The sequence below is a fragment of the Tenebrio molitor genome, chromosome 4 (assembly GCF_963966145.1).
Source record: "Tenebrio molitor chromosome 4, icTenMoli1.1, whole genome shotgun sequence".
Taxonomy (NCBI): Eukaryota; Metazoa; Arthropoda; class Insecta; order Coleoptera; family Tenebrionidae; genus Tenebrio; species Tenebrio molitor.
This window is the reverse complement of record NC_091049.1, coordinates 7,366,871-7,382,976: the sequence shown is the minus strand read 5'-3', so window position 1 is coordinate 7,382,976 and position 16,106 is coordinate 7,366,871. Positions and strand designations below refer to the sequence as shown.

Genomic DNA, 16,106 nt, shown 5'->3' with positions numbered 1-16,106 from the left:
TTCGAGCACGTGCACATCGACATAGTAGGCCCCCTACCTCCATCCAACGGGTACCGCTATCTGCTGACGTGCATCGACCGCTTCACCAGGTGGCCCGAAGCATTCCCCTTGACCAACATCGACGCTGCTTCCGTCGCACAAACATTTGTAGCAGGCTGGATCTCCAGGTTCGGTACGCCTCTTCGCCTCACCAACGACCAGGGCCGCCAATTCGAATCCGAACTCTTTCGCTGCCTCAACAAGATATGTGGTACTACCCAGTTCCGTACCACCGCATATCACCCAGCGGCCAACGGACTAGTTGAGCGACTCCACCGTCAACTAAAGGCTTCCCTCACTTGCCACGCCGAAACCTGGACAGAAGCGCTTCCCCTCGTTCTGTTGGGCCTCCGCACCGCGTGGCGTGATGACCTACAAGCCACAACAGCCGAGTTAATCTACGGTCAAACCCTTCGTCTGCCTGGAGAATTCTTCAACCCTAGCAAATCACGCCTCAGCGACCCTGAATTTATTCAACAATTCAGAAAATTGATGAACGACCTCCGTCCAACACCAACAAGCAGTCACGGAAACAAACAAATTTTCACTTTCCGCGACTTGGAAACCTGCAGCCACGTCTTCTTACGCCACGACGCAGTCAAACCTCCTCTTCAACCGGCGTACGACGGACCCTACAAAGTTCTCCGCCGTGATCACAGAACTTTTCGCCTGCTCCTCAACGGTCGTCCGACCTCCGTCTCGACAGATCGTCTCAAACCCGCATACGTCGCCAATGAAGACCCACCACAACCCACCATCACTCCACCAAACACAGCAACAAACACAACAGACACCAACACCCAACAAACGCGATCTGGACGCAACATCCAACGCCCTGTTCGCTTCCGCGACCATCCCGCTGGGTGGGGGGTGATGTAGCGACCTGTTGGAAGCCAGTCACTGCAACCACCAATAGATCTATCGGCAGATTTCCCAACGATCGCCTGAAGATGGCATCACCAGCTACTGCCTACCAAGGCCGTCTGAATCAAAAAGCTACGCTTATAAGGCCGTTTCATTGTCCATGATAATTGTTTCTGCAGAGTGGCCATGAAACAAAAGAAGACAGAACCTTATGGCGCGCCCTCGGTGGCCGATCAACGAATTAAAGCTACAATATTGGCGGCAATTTAAAATGTTACCCTTTTATTTTACATAAAATGGTAAAAGCGTGTTTCATATGTGGGGCAAAAGATGTTCGCTTATTTGAAATTCCGAACAATATGGAACAAAGACAAAAATGGTTCGAAGCTTTTGAAACGTTTTGCGGTAAGCAAATTTATGCAGACAATGATAAGGACAACCTTTCAATTTGTATTTGTAATATAAGACACTACAAAAATTACGGATTACTCAGAAATTTGTGAGCGGCATTTTCAACAAGACTTCATAATTACAACCTCCAAAAGACGACGCTTATGTAAAGATGCTGTTCCTTCTATTTTTGTAAGTATCTATAATTAAAACAGACTTGTGGTGTTTATTGATACATGAAATATGTCTACATAGAAGCGAAGTCAACCACGAAATATGAGAAAATAAAATGAGCTTCCTCTTCTCATTTTTCGATCAATTACTTATTATTAGTTTTCAGTCATAATCAGGAACATTCAGTTATTAATTACTGTCATCTTATTAATGTTTTTGTTTTTTACATTTTTCCCACTGTAACTCCGCTTGAAATTCCTGTACCCCAAAATCCTGTAGAGTCTTTCGTCATGCCAACCATTCCTATCACATCCAAATCAATTCAAGTAAATAGTATTTCTGCGGAGTATATGGCTAATCTCCAGTACCACTGCAAAGTGTTGACCCAAAAGCTGAAACGAACAAATTGTTTAGCTAAATTAAAAGATTTAGAGGAAGAGAAACGTAAAAATTCAAAAAATATGAACTTAATACATAATATAATTCAAAACGCTGATGAGAAGGCCATCTGGTAATCTTGTAGTTTACGTCGCCCAAACTGCGCATCTCATACGCGCAGCCCCATAGACTCTGCATTGTTGCCAGATGTTAATTAGAATTGAACGCATCTTTTAGTTGGATGTGTACGACTCCAATACGTTTGTTAATTGATCTGTTTCCCTGGTTTAGTTTGTGTTTGGTACTTTTTTAACTTTGTTTCGAAACAATGGGTGGTAGAGGGGCTCCTGCACAGAATATAATTGTATAATTAAAATCACCGTCACGTGATGTTAATTGTGAATTTTCTTATTCGATACAAATAAATAAGTCTGGCAACGCTGTACACATTCAGCACGGTGCGCGAAGCGATGCGCAGTTTGGGCGACGTAAACTACAAGATTACCCCATCTTTCTAATGGATCTTATAAACAATTATAGCAAAAGAGTACCGAGATGGTCTGAAATATCAGTCAGAACGTGTACAGCTAAAGGTTACGGGTTTTGACATAACAACTTAACAAAATTACCTTCAAAATTAACAATTTTGAGACATCTTGGAAAATTCGACGATCAAAATAATGAATGTATCCAAAATAAGCTCGGATCTTGGTTATTTTATAGCACTCATGTTTTACTTGACGTTTTAAACATTTAACCTCAAAGTAAAAAGAGGAAAAGTCTCAATCGACTGCGTTCGAAATCGATAGATGGAGCGCAAAAAGGTTCTGCCGCCCGAAATGTCACAAAAACAAAGTTTATATGGAAAAATCGAAAATTGAAACGGCCTTATAAGCGTAGCTTTTTGATTCAGATGGCCTTGCTGCCTACGAGCCTTAGACGATCCCAATGGAACTTCCACCAGCATCAGCAATCACCGATAGATGGCGACCCAAACCCCCGACTACCAAAGCCAGTAGATAATATAAAGTACCGACACGGGTGACATTTAGTGACACTGACAGCACCAGTAGCGATGGGTCCGACAACAGATGTCGCTACTTAAGCTATTTTTAAATTTTGCCTTTGATTTTCACGGAGTATTTTAATGTCTTTTTGTTGCAAAACGGAACGATGATTGAAAAAGACAGATTCACATATTAAAAAAATACATATGTTGGAATCGCATTCCATCTCAGCACCTTTTTGTCAGACCTCCCTTCAAACTGATCAAAGGTAAAATGTTTCTAAAAATAGACGAAATTTATTAAACTATGTATGTACGAAATTTAAAGATATGAATGCTCTTGTATGAAAATACTAACTTCGCAAAGTCGAACGTTTTCAGATAATTTTCTTCGTCCAATATTTAGAATCCAAGCCTTATATCGGCTTTTATTCGGTAAAAGCTTACTCCAGAAAAGCTTTTGCAATTAAGGGCACAACAAGACGGCATTATTGCTGAATAATTTTCAAATGGACTTTTTAAATTTCGAGCGTCAATGTGATAAATTCGCGATTGTAGCGCCTCGAGCGGAATTCTAATCGTTAGTGGTGCTGTCATCCGAAGCTGTCACCCGTGTCGGTACTTTATATGTATCTACTGGCTTTGCCGACTACCAAAGCCAGTCGATTAATAAAGTACCGACACGATTTGACGTTTAGATAAAAGGCAACCGTAACGATTTTTTCGCTACAAGAGGCGCTGATATCGCTATTTTGACTGGCTTTGGCATGGATTTATTAGTAATAAATTACTAATTATTACTAATAAATTACTAATTATTACTAATAAATCCATGGACTTTGGTGAACAAATGTTCACAAAGCCAGTCAAAATAGCGATATCAGCGCCTCTTGCAGCGAAAATATCGTTACGGTTGCCTTTTATGTAAACGTCAAATCGTGTCGGTACTTTATTAATCGACTGGCTTTGCCGACTACCGCTCTGTGAGGCACCAGGAGGAATCAAATTCCACCCCAGCATCACACCCGGCAGTTCAGTTCAGCAGTCCAGTTCCCGTCTTAGTGAACCAAGTGTAACGCAACAAAACTATACCTTCCCTATGCGTAGAAAGTCTTGCGGTCTTGCCATCTAAGTGAAACAAAACACAAGTGTCATCTCACTCTTTGAGACTGTCCACAAATGCGCATGAGCAAGAAAACAATTTAAGTTATAGCCATCTAAGTGAAACAAAACACAAGTGTGATCTTACTCTTTGAGATTGCCCACAAGTGCGCATGAGTAGTGCAGTACAGCGATATGTTTTTTGTCTCATAATGTTGGCAAGAAAAATTGGGCACAAGGCGCATTATATCTCTTTATAGTTATATGGTTGTAACTTGTAATGGATAGCTTAGTTCGTTTCACAGAAACCCGGCCAGAGTTAATTTGGCCGGTGACCGCTCCAGCCTGCAGCGCTGCTAGACTGAGTTTGCCAGAAGGAGTCAAGAGTTTGCGTTTGCGTAGTTTAATTGCTTAATAGGGTATTTCACGGCGCAGGTTTAGAACACGCATGCGCCATTTTTCATACAACTCCTGTCAGATACATATCAGCTTGTGACCTAACCTCACAATATTAATAATAAAAATAATGATAATAAAGTCTTCAAAACTGTTTAAAATGGGTAAAGTTAAGGCAAAGTATTACGGTGCAGTTAAACATTGTGTTTTTGGCGACTGTGTTAGTCATAATAGAATTGATACTTTATGAGTTGTATGAAAATAGGCGGAGTTTGCTACTGGGCATTCACTTAAAGAAATAGTCTATTTCAAATGCTCGTCTGCTCCTAACCGTTTAATGTATCGTCTTTTGTTTCTGTTTTGTGCGTTTAATCTGTTATTAATTACTATGGTACCTATTATTTAAATTGTGAGTGTAACGGCCGGTTTCATAATCCGACCCTAAAGTCTCCTTTAATAAAATGCGACATTAAAGCTAAAATAAAGGAGACTGCATTTCATAAACGCGGACTATCGAAACATTAGTTAAAATTTGCATTAGTTCGAAAACGAATCATCCACCGTGTTTACGTGGTCATTTTCCTAGGGAATTTTACAGTAAACGTTTGAAAGTTTTGGTAACTCGCAACTGTTTCCCTCGGACTTTGAAATATATTTCGAGTATTTTAATTTTTGTTTACAGTCTGAATTTTACATTTTGCTAGTGGAGCAGCGCCAAATTAAAACATCCGATTAATAAAAGATTGCGACCAAAAAAGCCAAATCCAACCTTTCAAGTGAAGGAATAATTTTATAAATCTAAAACAAAAGTTGTATAAAATAACATCCTACACTTAAAGAGAAAAGAGAAGAACATGAAAGGAAAAATATTAGACTTACAGATTGAATTAGCAAGAAAACAATTGAGCAATAAAAACTAATGAATTCATGGAATATCTTTATTTTCTAAATAGGACCTATAAGTTATAATTCAAAAAAAAAAGCAGCAATTTGTTGCAATGTACAGTGGGGAGCACGGAATTTCGCACGCCAATTTGTACGTCATTAAAAAAAAACTATCTAGTCTAAGCTTTATTGTCATTATAATCAATAATGAGGTGGGATACGCATGATATATGTGATCATGACTGATGTTTCACCTAAACTGTCACGAAACTGCCGCCAGTATCTCATTTTAATAAAATTAAGTCAGTGAAATGTCCAATGTGTGCGAAATTCCGTGCTCGCCACTGTACTAGCGAAATGTCACTTGTCATGTATAAGGCATTCACGATATTTTTGGGACCGAGTTGGCTATGACCATCTAGTGATTTTGTTGGCAGTACCTCGGTGATAACTAAATTCCCTAAAGGAAATTGACACTTTTTGTGTTAGGTTAGGTTGTTCTCAGTTTAGGGTTATATTTCCTGAATAGGTACATTGTTGCCGGATCTCTTAAATATGGTCTGTCCATTTTTAATTAAATTAAATCGTTTAATAGACATTTTTTATCGTAATAAAATTATTTTGGCAATTTTGACTGTTCCTTTGACGGAAATTTAAATTATTTTTACACGCTTAACAAATCATTTAGTTTCTTACGAATATTAAAATGATCAATCCGGTGGCAAGAAAATGTCGAACAGACACTGACAGAAAAAAAATTGCATCCGTTGCATCACTGAATCAGTTAGTCCAACATGAAAAGAAAAAATCATAGCCAACTCGGTCCCAAAAAGAACATTTATAAGAAAAAAAGTAACTAGGAATAAACGTTTTCGTTTAATTTTTTAATTTAATCAATAAACATTATAATAACTATGAATTCGGTCCACAACATTGAAAAAACTATGTACTTCATACTTTCATCAAAATTATGATTACATCTTCAAAGCTCCTATAAATTTTGCTCGTAGATGATATAAGCTATTTCTCGTCTTTTTTGTTGGCCACGAAAACGGATGTTATTCATAGGTTCTTCTTGGATTTCATTCTCTTCAAGGTCAATTTGCTGCAGTAGTTCCATTTCATCTTTTAAATATTTGGCAATGTTGTGTAAAATAAAACAACAAATAATCAATTTTGGTACTGATTTTAGTGCTAATCGAACTTTGTACTGTAACACTGGGAATCTTTGCTTTAGTTGTCCAAAACATCTTTCAATAATGACTCTCTCTTTGGTAAATAATTTGTTGTAAGCCCTTTCTTCGGGAGTTTGAGGATTTTTAAAAGGTGTCATTAACCAAGGTGCAATACCCTTCATCTCCTAAAAGTAATGCCTTTTCTCGATTTTCTTCCATTACTCTTTTTGTGTCCGAGTTTCGCCAGATTCTTGCATCATGTACAGATCCTGGCCAAGATACGTGGACACTAGTGAACCACTCTTCACTATTGCAAGTGGCTTGCACATTTATACTTGGAAACCCCTTCCTGTTAATATACTCATCCCCATGTACCGAGGGCTTGACAATTCTAATGTGTGTACAATCGATAACACCTATTGCTGCTGGAAAATTGTATTTATCTAGCCATTCTCTTTTGGCATTCTGTATTTCTGCTTCAGTTTGAGCAAATTTTATCCAAGTTGATGCTTTTGGTAAAATCTTATCCATTATTTCGACAATAATTTTCGATACAGTTGTTTGGTGGATGCTTATATCTTCAGCAACTCCTGTCTGGAAACCTGGATCACCCACGCATCTCAAAAATATTTTAAGCTTATCGACATTTGATAAAGCACCGCCTCTTTTCTCGTTCTTCTCTTGTCCCATAAAATATGTTGCCATCCATTGAACATTTACTTCATCAAATCGATACAAAGATTTGTAGTCTCGAGTACAAGTCAATTTTCGCACGTTATAGAATTTTCTTCTGCGCACTATCGGATTTATGAACTCCGCCATTTCGAAATTTTCGATGTGGAGTCGGCAACGGACCAGACTCAACTGAACATGAGAATCTACTCACAAATTTGAGCATGAACAAATATTTTATTCTTATAAAAATAGAGTAACTACTCATACCAAATTTTACATAAGAGTATGTACTCCTGCCTCGAGGTGATACTCATATTTTATTATTAGGATTGGGAGTCTATACTCCACATTTTAGAGAATGAAGTATACACTCACTTTTATTCATACCACCCAATGTTTGAGTGACATTTTGAGTAACGTCACTTTCAATCCCATTTGGCGTTGTCAAAGTGTCTGAGTTTTCAACGGCCGCAACTGTACCTACATACCTACATACCTATCCACACATTTAGGTATGTCCTTTAGTTATCACTCCTTTATGCTGTTTAAAATTAAGTTACTTTCGAGTTTTCTCCTTTTCCATTGTTTTATGTAAATAATGTACATACCTATTAAATATAGTTAGTTTACAGTCGATCATCGATAAATGTAGAATTTGCGGAACTGAAGGGGAAACCATTGAACACATCATTTCTTCTTTCACCGTTTTGGCTCAAAACGAATATAAAAAACGTCATGATATATTCGCTAAAATTATACACATGAATTTAGCAGTTAAATTCAACTTATTAAAGGATACACAACCACATTATATTTATAAACCAGAAAGTTGTTTAGAAAATGACCAGACATTATTATTTTAAATAAACAACAAAAGCAAGGATATCTTTTAGATATAGCTGTTCCGAATTCCCATAATATAACACAGACATATAACACAAAAATTAATAAATATTTACAGCACTCCGTTGCTATGAGAAATCTTTGGAGTTTAGAAAAAATTTCTATTTTACCACTTACAATTTCAGCAACGGGAATAGTACCGCAATCTCTTTTTAAAAATTTAAAAATTCTGGATTTAGGGAACACATTGGTAGTTGAAATTCAAAATAGTATATTGTATATAAAGAGTTGAAAATGAAAGATTTCACACGAGTTTGCAGAATTGAGCCACAAGCCGTAGGCGCGTGGCTTAAGCAAACGAGTGTGAAATCGAATTTTCAACACGTGGTATACACGATATTTTTCCGACGACCACAAAAAAAAACGCTAATATTCGGCGTCCCTTCAAACTTCAAATATTATTCGACAGAGCTGCGGACAAAATAATTATGCCGTTGCGCGGAGATAGACATCGTTAATCATCGGCCCGTGTACCTACAATATAAAAACGCACAGCTGTCGGCCAATCAGATTTCTCAAATTTTTCATTGTACACACCTTTTGCTGTTTTAACTGACACCACTCTAACAACACCGTCGTGTCCTGGATGGACCTGGACGACCCTACCAAGAGGCCAATGTAGTGGTACGACGTTGTCTTCTTTGATCAACACCATATCTCCTGGTTGAACGTTGTCGTTGGTGATGCGTTGACCCTTTGGACGTAATTGTAGTTGCGGGATGTATTCTCGAATCCATCTGCGCCAGAATTGTTGCCGCAATTGTTCGATGCGTTGCCAACGTGATAATCTGTTTATCTTCAATTCTTCGAGATTGGGCTCCAATGGCGCCGTCATGGGTTCGCCGATGAGAAAATGAGCAGGTGTCAGGACGGAAAAATCTGTAGGATCTGGACTCATAGGAGTAAGAGGACGTGAGTTTAGACAAGCTTCCACGCGTGTTAAAAGCGTATACATCTCTTCATACGTGACTGATGTGTCACCAATTACTCTTTTGAGGTGATATTTAATAGATTTTATACCTGACTCCCATAAACCTCCGAAGTGAGGTGATCGCGGTGGAATGAAGTGCCAACGGATATTTACATTATTCATTTCCTGACTAATTAAATTTTGACATTTTGATGAATTTAATAAAAGTTTTAGTTCTCGACTGGCACCTGTAAAATTTGTTGCATTATCCGAATAAATTTCTGCGACATGTCCGCGTCGCGAGATGAATCTCTTCAATGCGTTCAGGAAGAATTCTGTAGTCAAATCGTCCACTAATTCAATATGTATGGCCTTAGTGGTGAAACAAATGAACAAAGCTATGTAGGCCTTAACTCTTTGTTTACTGCGTGAGGTTCCAGTCTTTAAATATATTGGTCCTGCATAATCTATACCGGTTTTGATAAAGGGACGAGCAGGTTGCAATCTGTCAACAGGTAAGTCGCCCATTTTTGCGTTAATCCTTTGGGATTCGCCTTAAAACACTTTACACATCTGTGAATTATTTTTCTGACTGTGTTGCGACCTGAGATGGGCCAGTAGACTTGTCTGATTGAACACAATGTCGCCTGTGGCCCAGCATGCAATTGCCGCTCGTGCTCCTGTCTTACAATAAGCTCCGTTATGTAGTGATTTGCAGGTAAAACTATCGGGAATTTTTGGTTGAAGTTAATCGGTGCATGTGTTAATCTACCACCCACTCTGATTAAGCCTTCCTTTGATAGAAATGGACTTAATGCTATTAATTTACTGTCCTTTCTGATGGTTTTGTTATTCTTTAAATCAGTTAATTCGGTATTAAAATGTTGGCGTTGAATTATTTTCAGAATTGCAACTCTGGCTTTGTTTAATTCGTCGCAAGTTAAAAAACCTGAAACCTTGTTTGTTTTGTGGTGACAATTGTGTATGAATCTTAAACATAAGGCTATGACGCGCTGCAATTTGGAGAATGATGAAAATTTTGTTAACGTCTCAAATTCTGGTGTGGCCGTTGTAGCAACAAGCGTTATTTTGCGTTTTTCTGGGACCGATTGAGTCTGATCGGGATAAGACTTGGGCCAGTTCTCAGAAGGAGTTCGTAGCCATGCGGGTCCGTGCCACCATAAATCTGAATTCATTAACTCTTTTGGGGACATACCCCTTGAAACAATATCGGCCGGGTTATCCTTTGATCTAACGTGATTCCAATCAGCTCTTGTTGTTGTGTCTTGAATCTCCGAGATTCTATTAGCGACAAATGTTTGCCAGCTATTTGCGTTCGCCGATATCCAAGCCAATACAATGCTCGAGTCTGTCCAATAATACTGTTTTTGAAGATTTAAATTTAATGTTTTTGATATTCTCGCAACTAACCGGGTTAATAATAACGCGCCACATAACTCCAATCTTGGCAGAGATATGGGCTTTAGTGGTGCGACACGCGATTTCGCACACAACAAATGTACATTTATGTTGTTATGCTGATCAATTGATCTAATATATACACATGCTCCATATGCTTGAATGGAAGCATCGCAGAAGCCATGTAATTCTATTACGACCGCGGGTGAAGAAATTATAACCTTTCGAGGAATTTGCAAATTGGGTAAGTGCCTTAAATCTGTTAGAAACTGTGACCACAGATTCTCGATCGAAGGTGGAACTTGATCGTCCCAATCTAAGTTTAAACTCCAAAGATTTTGTAAAATGATTTTTGCCCGCACGACAATAGGACTAATAAGGCCAATTAAATCATAAATCTGAGCAATTATGGATAGAATTCCGCGTTTTGTAACTGGATTTGTAGAAAAATCGGAAATGTTGTATTTGAGTTTGTCAGTCGCGCAATTCCACAACAACCCTAACGTTTTTGTGTCTGCTTGCAAATCTAGTGTTATAAATTTTGAAATTTCGGATGAATCGGTTGATTTTGGCAAAAGTTCGGCACAGTTCGACGCCCACTTGCACAACTGAAAGCCGCCGCCTTTTAAGATTGATGTAATTTCATCGCGTATTTGAATCGCTTCGTTTAATGAATTTGTACCTGTCAATAAATCATCCATGTAGAAGTCTCTTAGGATTATTTTACTGGCTAATGAATATTTTTGAATATTTTCATGCGCTAGTTGTTGCAATGATCTCACGGCCAAAAATGGAGCGCATGCTGTACCGTATGTGACGGTTTTGAGTCTATACATTTCTAGAGGTTTTGACTGATCATCACGCCATAATATTCTTTGATAATCTCGATGTGACTCTTGCATTAAAATTTGTCTAAACATTTTAGCTATATCGCTACTGAGTACGTATTGATATGTTCTGAATCTAGTCAAAATGCTAAACAAATCCTCTTGCAACGTAGGACCTATCATTAATTGATCATTCAGACTAATACCATTTGTTGTTTGGGCGGATGCGTCGAAAACTACGCGTGTTTTTGTACTGATTGAGTGTTCCTTGATTACTGCATGATGAGGCATATAGTAACACTTGTCGGTTTCTATTTGACTACCTGGTACCCTTTCCATGTGGTCAAGTGCCAGGTATTCATGAATGAAATCTGAATAACTGTTTCTCAGCGCGGGGTCTCTTTGAAGTTTGGTCTCCAAAGCAATAAACCGTTTCGTCGCCGTCTGCAAGGAATTTCCTAACGGGGTTGTATCGTTTTTGAAAGGCAATTGTACCATAAACCGCCCGTCTAGGTCCCGTCTGTAATTTTGCCGAAAGTGCTCTTCACAAAGGATTTCTTCCGACGAAAGATTTCGTTTATTGCCGAAATCCTCAATTTGGAAAAACCGTTCGACTTGTTTATGGAGGATGTCTGCACCAATGTGACAATTGGTCACCAGATGATTTAAGCTGTTTTGTTCCGGGCTAATGTTCAAGGCGCCGCCAATTATCCAGCCCAAATGTGTTTGTTGTAAAACAGGCTTGTTGTGCCCTAATGAGATTTGACCTTTGTTTAAAATTTGCCAGAATAATTGGGCTCCCATTAACATGTCGATGGGTCCCGAGACATTAAAGTGAGGATCTGCTAATTGGAGTGATTGTGGTAAATTTAACGCGTTTGAAGAAAACGTTTGTGCCGGCAAGTTTTCCGTCACCTTGTCAACTACGAAGAATTGCTGTTTTTTGGAAAATTTACTGAATCGTGATTTGAATTTAATATCTGCAGAATGTGAAATGGTGTTGCCTGTATTGTTAATTCCCGAAACTGTTAGTTTGGTATGCCTTAACGGGACGTTTAAAAGTTTGCACAAAGTACTAGAAATAAAGTTTAACTGCGAACCTACATCTAACAGTACTCGGCACGTATATTTGCCATGAATGTCTTCGACGTGAATTTGTGCAGTCGATAGTAATACATATGGCTTATCAAATTGACAATGGTTTGTAACAACTAAAGGTTCCGTTGACGATGGTTGTTGTATTGTTTCGATTGTCTGAGGTGTTTCGATTATTGTTTGATTGGATTTGTTAAAATGCAGAAGTGTGTTATGTTTTTTGTTACATTCTTTGCAAGAACCTGACTTGCGATTTAGGGCTGAATGATTGTGTTTTAAGCAAGTCACACACAAGTTTAAACGTTTAACTTGGTTAAATCGTTCAGTTACTGCTAACTTTAAAAAATCAGCACACTGGAAAATGAAATGACCCTTTTTGCAAAACGAACAAGTGAGTTTATCATTCGCAGAAGCGTGATTGGCAATTGCATGCGTTTTGTGCTGCGACGATTGTAATTTTTGATTACCTGAATTTAGCGACTCTAAAAGATTGCATTTATTATTTAAAAAGTCTTGAAGGTCTGCCAATTTCGGAATTTCTGAATTCAATTTTGCTTCCCATTCCCTTTTTGTTGGAAAATCCAGTTTTTGTGTAATTATTGGGACAATTAATGGATCCCATGAATTTGTGTTGATGTTTAGAACCTTAAGCGCCTCTAAATTGGAAATGACGGTGTCTAATAATTGTCTTAGACCTGAATATATGGTTTTGTTGAGAGGAGGTGCATTAAGTATGGCTTGAACATGTTCTTGCACAATGAGTCTTGTATTTTTGTATCGTTTTTTGAGTGTGTCCCAAGCGATTGCATAATTGGCCCCTGATATTTTTAAAGATTCAATGCATTTTAAAGCTTCACCCTTAAGAACTCCCTTTAAGTAATGAAAGCGTCTAATATCGTTTAAACCTTTGTTGAATGTGTCATGAAACGAGATCCATTCTGAATAAGACCCACTAAACTGTGGTAAATTTACATTGACTTCCTGTGAAGTATCTTGGACATGACAGATTGCATCATGCTCTTTGTATCGAAATATGAATCTTCAAACGTTTCGCGATCGTTTGTCTCTGATGCGGTATTGTCAATTAATTCAATTTGGTATTGAACCTCCCTGAACTCCTTGTAGAGATCATCTAGGGCTGACATGCGTGATTTAATTTTGTTTACATTATCACCTGGTGGGAATGATGCAACAAATTTTGATATTCTGTTAAGCTGAGCTATTGTTTGATTTTTCTTGAGTATTAATTCTGCTAACTCAGGCATTTTGAAATGAAATATGTGATTGAAATGAATTAAAGCTGAATTAAATGTGTCGCTCACGGAATGGATCTGAACGGGAATGATATAGGAATATAGGATGCTCACTGACCTGACTGGTATGTCTTGGACCAACTTGGTGGACTTCTGTTGTTGTCGGATGCTGCTATGGTGATTTCGCTGATGCACGAATTAAATCACTTATCACTAATCACTAACTCGATGATATCCGGTTCTATGGACCAACAATATGTTCGTGACTAGGACTGTAATGAGGTGCTGGTATTTGTTTAATTCTGTGTAATTGTTCGAAGGACCTGATGATTAAAACTCAATGTTTTAATTTTAACAATATATTCAACAACAATGAAAGTGGACCGAACTGTCCGGTGGTTAATACAGAAGTCTTCTCTGTTTGAGAGTTTATCTTGCCAGGTAAGCTACCTGCAGGGTAGTGCCCACCCTTGACGGACCAAACTACCTGCAGATGCGCCAACAGGAGCCAATAATTGAAACTCTTTATTTTTACATGTAAAATCCTATGTCTCGTAAACCAATTCTACACCCGGTATGTCCAGGGAAAGGAGATTAGAGAAGGAGATTAAACCATGGAAAATATTCAAGAAATATGCGAATGAAAAATTTGTGGCATTACCTGGTTCCCGTTAACTAACTTTCAGCGTTCCATAATTTTATAATTTCACACATTTTTCTCGGGATTATAATTATCTGGTTCTAGTTTACTTGTTATTGAACACTTTTGAAAAATTATATCCACTGACTTCCAAATCCATAATTTCCAATCGATATTCACAAACAAGTATTTCATATTTTACTTTTAAGCTTCCTTATGAATAGAGCCTCCTCGTAAAATCTGCTGACAGCTGACTCCAACTAAAAGCTATGTCACTTTGACAATATAGTTTGACATGCATAAAGTAATAATTTTTGCCGTGGAGGGCGCCATTCACCGGACGATTTTCATTTGTTCTAGGAACAATTAGATCAATGCTAAAACGCCTGATTGAAACGGCCGTATATAGCGCAGCTATAGTCAATTTTAGTCGGCCATGAACCAGCTGAGGACCGAAGGTCGATTAAAGCATTGCAGAGCTCTGTAGCGTCAGCGTTCACGAAGTGGACTATACTTGGGCCAACCAACAGATATAGTAATAAAACCGCCCCCTAGTGCCCGCGTATTTTAAATAGCAGCTTCCAATTGGCTTATTCAAAACGTGCGCAAATTTTCGAAAGCCTGATGTACTATTGCGATCAAAAAATTTTGGACACTAATGTCATCGTGCTGTCATACATTCTAAAACAACCCTTATGTATTAATAACCTCAATTTTGATTGTGTCAATTTTGAAAATGTGAATGTCAGATTTACCGAGAAAATATTCAAAAAGTTGTAAAAATCAGACAAATGGAATAGAACGAGGTTTTAATTAATAAAAAATATAAAACAAATGCCCAAATGTACTCGCATATTAAAAAAATTATATTTTAAACCGGTGTTAAATTGACAACAATTTCATCTTTCATGTGACAGTTTCAATAAAGCATGATTTAGAGTAATTTTTTTAATGTGACAGAAGTTTGATGTCCAAAATTTTTTGACCGCCATAGTACATCCACAAAAATTACTTGACGGCATCCAGCATCTCATTCGTTTTAACCTCGCTTCGGGAGTTTGACCACGTGTTTATGTTTGTTTGTTTTCCTTGGCGTTTTTCGATTTGTATTACAAAATAGTTTTTTTTCAACACTTTTGTTTCTCTATTTGAATGACAAATGGCAAAGAACCTGCTTCATTGTGAAACAGGCTTCGGCGTAGATCGTTCTACGCAACTAGGCCACATTTACTATATCTGTTGGTTGGCCCAAGTATAGTGCTTCGCACGCTGAAGTAGACTCCTGTCTGCGACCAATCATAAAAAAATATTCTATAGCTATGAAAAAGATTTTGCGCTCTCTCAGGATTCGAATACGCAGCAAATGAATATTACGAAATTCGTTCATGAAAACTCAAAATCTTGTAAAAGAAGCCCTCAATTCCAGAGATCTCTAAATGATTTTTCATTTCTGAACAACGGCAAACCACATAAAAACCTTAAAACCCATCCGCTTATTATGTGAGATATGTAGATATGTAAGTAGGTATACAGTGCATTTTTTTTAACTGTTGCCATAGGGAATTGCATGGTAAAATTTATACCCCCTGTTAACTTTTGTTCTGATGAAAATATTCAAACCATTTTTGGAACAAAGTTGAAAGATTTTTTAAACTATCGGATAGATTACAATTCAATATCCTAAACTGCCGAAAAAGTTGTAAAAAAAATGTTTGTACCACGCCGGAATAATAGTACGTCGAGCGGCCGCCAGAATAGCGTCCTTGTCGGCTCAACCAGCAACTGCCTATCCCCACTTTTGATTTTTGTCAGTTTTATTTAAAAAATAAATAGCGAGATCTTCTCGTGGCTGATTAAATTTCTTTATAAAAAAAAAACAAAACGTAAAAACGTTAACGCACAAATAATTCAACAAATTAACAGAAATAATCGATTGTAATTACACGAGAGGTTTTTTTTTGTCGGGATAAAATTGA

The 16,106-nt window shown here is 37.9% G+C and overlaps 1 protein-coding gene across 3 annotated transcripts in view; it reads right to left on the bottom strand.

Annotated features, from left to right (window-relative positions):
- Positions 1-1,461: 1,461 nt before the first annotated feature.
- Positions 1,462-16,106, bottom strand: part of LOC138128425 (uncharacterized protein in vnfD 5'region-like) — a 187,508-nt gene continuing 172,863 nt past the window's right edge. For all 3 annotated transcript variants that reach the window (XR_011158649.1, XR_011158646.1, XR_011158650.1), the window contains exon 3: positions 1,462-1,859. The gene's annotated coding sequence lies outside the window, so the exon portion shown is untranslated. The remainder of the gene's footprint in view (positions 1,860-16,106) is intronic.